General features: G+C 33.4%; 1 long non-coding RNA gene across 2 annotated transcripts; it reads left to right on the top strand.

The window, feature by feature from the left end:
• Positions 1-2916: 2916 nt before the first annotated feature.
• Positions 2917-4448, top strand: LOC135208488 (uncharacterized). Of its 2 annotated transcripts, XR_010313181.1 has the most exons (5): positions 2917-3074; positions 3380-3497; positions 3634-3717; positions 4016-4220; positions 4257-4448. It is a non-coding gene; the product is annotated as an uncharacterized LOC135208488 (long non-coding RNA). The 2 variants fall into 2 exon arrangements; XR_010313180.1 differs by having other exon boundaries at positions 4016-4448.
• The last annotated feature ends 1610 nt before the right edge of the window (positions 4449-6058 follow it).

The following is a 6058-nucleotide window of genomic DNA, read 5'->3' as shown; positions in this document are numbered from 1 at the left end:
TATATATATATATATATATAATATATATATGTATATATTTATTATTAGGAATGAATAGCACGCACTAACTACCTCCCCAACCTCACTCCTTACCCCGAAACCTATGTAGACAGCCACTCTTTTGATTTTGAACTATTTTTATTGATTCTGTACATAAAAAAGACATATATTGCATATGGATTTATTGTAAAAAGACCTTAAGTGTCTTTTTTTTTAGATAAAAGAAAAAAAATCCGTCAGATTTCTTTAGCGTATTTGACATTTGCAATTTATTTTTATGTCATAATCTGCAAATCAACTTTATTTTCTTTTTCCGGTATTATATAAAATATAATATATATAATTTAACATATTTTATAAGTACTGTTTGCATGAAAGAGAGAGAGAGAGAGAGAGAGAGAGAGAGAGAGAGAGAGAGAGAGAGAGAAAGGGGCAGGCTTATTTTTTTCGGTGTTATACATATATATATATAATATATATATAATAATATATATATATATATATATATATATTATATGTATAATTTTAAAACTATTGTTTGTATGAGAGAGAGAGAGAGAGAGAGAGAGAGAGAGAGAGAGAGAGGTTTATTTTCTTTTATTCGGTATTATATATAATATATATAAGTTAACCTTGTCAGTAGACGTATTTGTACCGAATCGTATTTGTTAGGTATTGAAGGTTAATTTTTTAAAAATAAAAATAACAAAAATCGCCAACGCAAAGCGACAAAGATAATTTTCATTTTTTACCAACAAACGAACAAACAAAATGGAATATCCCACAACAAGCAAGCAACAGTGCTTGTTGTGCTTTCTAAGGCGGCCAAACAGTCGGTAAGTGTGCAATGAATTTCACGTCTTGAATTGGGTTTAATTAAAAGATCAATTACTGCAGTTGCGCACAAACTCGATTCGTAATATATTTATAAATGTCAAAATCTGCAAATCAACTTTAGCCCAATAGAACTGGAATTAGTCGTCTTCATAAAGTAATGCCCTTATTTCTTACTCCATCTTTTTTTATGATTACTAATTTTACTTACTAAAATACTGTAGTTCATGATTTATACAAAATATGACAAACTGTGAGAATTGTGAATGTATATTTCCTAGTTAACTTTTTCATTAAAGAAATACCGATCGACTTGGGGCCGGGCCACATGCGTATTTCGTTTTCGTACTCCCTATGGCAACGAAGGGCAGGACATGATATGGTCCAGGCGGTAATAGACACGAAAGGGACGCGTAGTGAGTAGACTCGTCGTGGCATTCATGGGTCGATAACTCCCTCCCTGGGCCTCCCACAGCCCCACCAGAAACAATGGCCCCACAGAAAGTCCCCCCTTCTTACTTCCACCGGAAACAGCTCAACCTTGTATTTAAGATAATAATAATAACAATAACAAATAATTATTTACAAATAATTAGGGCAAACCTGTCACCAACGTATATTCATTAGGGTTCTTGAAAATACGCTTATCGTCCTATTTACGTCAATAGTTGAAAATGGTACGCGCCGATGAAAACGATAATTATGAAATCAATATGCAGGAATCGGATGGACAAGATATTATGTGGATAGTATCGGTTAAACACAGAGTTGCAAGTGTTGGGTATTAATTGTTAAGCATTCTAGACCTATGTAGAATTGGGAATTGGTTGAAGGAATCTAGACCTATTCAGAATTGGGAATCGGTTGACTGAACTAGACCTATGGAGAATTGGGAATCGGTTGATGGAATGTAGACCTATGGAGAACTGAAAATCGGTCGAGGGAATCTAGACCTATGGAGAATTGGGAATCGGTAGAGGGAATCTAGACCTATGCAGATTTTGGAACTGCTTGACTGGATTTAGACCTACGCAGAACTGGAAACTCGTTGTTCTTGAGCTTACAAACAGCAATGAATCACTGTACGTACACTTGATAAAATATATGGCCAGAAAATAAATAAAATATACATATATTTTGAGATATTTGTATAGAGATGCAAGTATCAACCAGTCCGCATGGCAACTAGGGTTTTAATCACCCCCCCCCCTTAACTACCCCTAATGAAATTGGTTATAAAGTAAGCCTATCACAAAACTTCGTTTATTCTTGCAACTAAATGTCTAAAACCTTATTTGAAAAGGAAAGACAAAGGTTATATTATTTTTTAACGGAAATGAACAAGATACTTCACACAAACTTACGATTACAGTGATATGAAATGGTGACGTGAACGATATTGCAACACATTCTAATTTCGTCGTAAGGGCGCCAATGTTTCTAACTGATTTTAAAATACGTTTGCGTTAATGTAACCCGTTTCTGATAACGAAGTTTGGACACACACACACACATATATATATATATAAATATATATAATCATATATACATATATATATATATATATATAGATATATTATATCTATTATATATAATACACACACATATAACTATATTTATATATAGTATATGATATATATATATATTATATATATATTGCACAAATCATTGATGGAAGCACTATGTAAAATGTTTTGTACGAATGCGAATATTATATTAGTAATATATAAGCTGGTTTGGTTCCAATTACTTGTATTTAATTGTAAAAACTACTACATACACCAACACTAAGAAAAGTAACATTTATTTTGTTTTAAATAAAACTTTTTTTTTGAGGAAAAACATGAATTTGGCGTGTGTTTTTTGTTACCATTTAAACGAAACATTATTCCAACGTCTGATGTTTTAAATATGATGTTTCAAATGAGAGACTGAATTTCATCGTAATATAACGAAGAGAATAGTCTCATATATCAGGAAACTCTCTCTCTCTCTCTCTCTCTCTCTCTCTCTCTCTCTCTCTCCTCGTCTTGAAACGTATACGTTATACGGCTTAAGCTTATTGGCCAATCGATTCGTTCGTAAGTTGTCTGAACCAATAAGAATACAGTGGGCGGTTCGGAGAGGAGGCCCCGGGTTGGCTATTTAAACGTGTGCTTCGCAGCTTCTTACCAGATAATATCGAGCAACAGCAACGGTATTACCTTTAAGTGCGAATTTTGCTTCCTTGAGTGCGTGAGGTTAGTAGTGTTATATCTTTATGGTTGTTTTAGGTAGATTCCTGAATGTGGAGAAACTGCAAACGTTGAGAAGCATTTTTCCTGTAAAAGTTCTAGTTATATCTCTGAGTTGGGAATTTTCAAACATGACTTTTAATTCTATAACTGCAACTGACTTATACTAAAGGGTATTTTACACTACTTTCTAAACTTCTAATTAGTCATTAGACAGAACCGAATCTTGAATAAGGAACATTGCGGTGGTACACATACGAAACTGTTCCTATTGGAAATACATGACCTTTCTTTCAATTTGATCTTTCCAGCTTTTTGATCAGTGGAAGATGGATAGAAAGAGTGAGGGCAAGTATGCTGGTACTGGCGACAAGGCCGATTTGGACAACCACTCTAATCAGTGCAACCCTACCAACAAGGAGTATGCAGGTTAGTGTAGTAGAATGTGCTTATAACTTAAAAATTTGTACTAGTTTTTTGCAGTACCCTATATTTACAACCTGTAAGTGGAATTTACTCTTAACATTTTTAAACTTACCTGTTTTGAAATATTCCATTTTCCCAGGCCACAAGTCTGAATTTGGGGGCAACAAAGCCGATGCCGACAACCATGCCAACCAGTGCAACCCAAATAACCCAACCCATAAAGGTGAGAGTAACCATAAATTTCTATAGTAACTAACTTAAGTAACCGGGGGTTGGCTTGATAAAACTGTTCATATTGAGTAAAACTAAAACTGTTCAAGTTGAGTAAGTAGTTTTCCATATCTAGCTGGCCGTATTGTGACCACCAAAGTTCTTCTCTCAGTAATCATCCCCATCTAGCGTAGACCAGTAAAAAGTTAATTTTAACCAGTTAAACACTTTATAGCCAATGGTTTTATTGAATAAAATATTCAAAATTTGATTTCATTATCTATAAACTGAATTTATATTTTGTTTTGCAGGAAGCAAGTAAGCACTGGTAATTGTACTTGGAGTTTCACAATCTTCACCGTTACCATCAGGCACTCGACGACCATATTAAAAATTAAGATACTAACTTTCCTGAACTGCTACTCCATCAACAGCGTTCAGTGAACTTCAATCTAAATAATACAACTATTGAGAAATAAACTTATTAGCTTTAGTGTGATTATTGTGTAAATTCAAGTAGCTGCAACAACCTTTCATTTTACTGCGTTAAAGTCGAGCTGCCACTAATTTGCAAATTTGAATATTTTTAATTTTGAGACTGTAATTTACTATCTTGAATACTTAATGCAAACATTAATGCAAACATGTATTTTACCATCTTTAGTACCTTGTGCAAACATGTAATTACCATCTTTAATATGTAATGCAAACATGCAAATTGATTTATTAAAGTAATGTTATTTATAGTATGTATAATTAACCCTAACTTCTGCAAGCTTCATCTTTGTAACTCTTGAATCAGGTGTGCTTACGGAATGTCGAGACCTGTTAAATTCATAAGTATAAATCATTCTCAGGCTAATTGTAATCTGTTGTCAAAAGTTTAAGAATGTAGTTTCAACCACAATGCAAAATTTGATTTAAAAGGGAAGCGAGAAATGCCGGATAAAGGTTTAGAACTGGCACCTACAGAAATGTCGTCAATGCGTTCTGAGGAATTTTTGCGAAATTTCTGGTATACCTGTAATTAAAAAATAAGTTTTTGTATTACCAAATGTAACCGAATTTAGTCAAGTTGCCAGCTTTCAACTGCTGAAGATGGGAAAATTGTGCTGTGGTTTATCTGATAGGCGCCTGAAGTTATGGCAAGTTTTGTCAATTTATAGTTAATCTCTAACCAATTTGGAAGTATATAATTACATACGAGTAACTGATAATTATGATTTAAGGCAAGTTATGTGAAAAAACTTTTCTTTCCGCCTGTGGTGTTTGCGCACCACAACACTGCGCCGCGGGCTACAAATATACTATACTAAAGTGTGTGTATTTCGTAGTTTTACCTGAAACTTAGTAGTTTTAAAGCCTGGGATGCCGTGTTAACATGTGAGGCCACAACGGACTGATAGACATTTATAAATTATAAACTTGCAGACCACAACGGACTGATAGACATGTATAAATTATAAACTTGCAGAGGCCAGTCCTTATATATTTTGAATATTTAACTGCTTAAATAGATTTTCAAAAGTATTTATTACAATTATTTATGTAGTTTACATATTTGCAGAAGCCAGTCGTACATATTTTAAATATTTAACTGCATAAGTAGGTTTTTAAAGTTTTTATTACATTTATGTAGTTTACATATTTCCAAACTACCGACGTATGACAGCCGGCATCTTGCTCCCTACTGTGTCTTCGAAAGTAAATATATATACATATATATATATTATATATTGAAAAAATGACCCAAGGAAAACTATATGGGCAGAATGAAGGTTGCCTTTAATTTGGCAAGTCGGGCAGTAGTAAAGTCCAGGAAAAGAGTAACCTAAATCAACCCAACCCAACCTGTATGTAACTTATGACTTAACCTAATGTGGCAGTTGCGGTTTGCTATGCAGTTTTACCTCCTGAACAACAATTTTAAGCTATTTATTCCGACGACTGTAACTTCCAGGGGCTCGTATTAAAAACTGCGAAATACATTTGATGCCCCAGTTCCTGGTGACTCGTATTCCGGGACGAATGATGCGAAATGCTCATATAGAATTACCACTAATGTAACCCAGCCTAAGTAAAATGTAGAGTCGAACGAGATACGCGGACAGTGTTCAGTCTTGAAGCGGATTTATTATTACATTCGATATATATATATATATATATATATATTATAATTTTGTTTTATAGTTTATTGTTATACATGATTGAATGCGTAATATAATATATATATATATATATATATATATATATATATATATATATATATATATCTAATAAAAGGAGCCCATCCCAAAAAACACAAAATAGAGAAAAAGTACTATATTTCAGAGACTGCTGTCTCCCTCTTCAGG

This window comes from Macrobrachium nipponense, chromosome 35 (assembly GCF_015104395.2).
Source record: "Macrobrachium nipponense isolate FS-2020 chromosome 35, ASM1510439v2, whole genome shotgun sequence".
NCBI lineage: Eukaryota > Metazoa > Arthropoda > Malacostraca > Decapoda > Palaemonidae > Macrobrachium > Macrobrachium nipponense.
The sequence above is the reverse complement of the archived record's forward strand: the minus strand, read 5'-3'. Positions and strand labels throughout refer to the sequence as shown.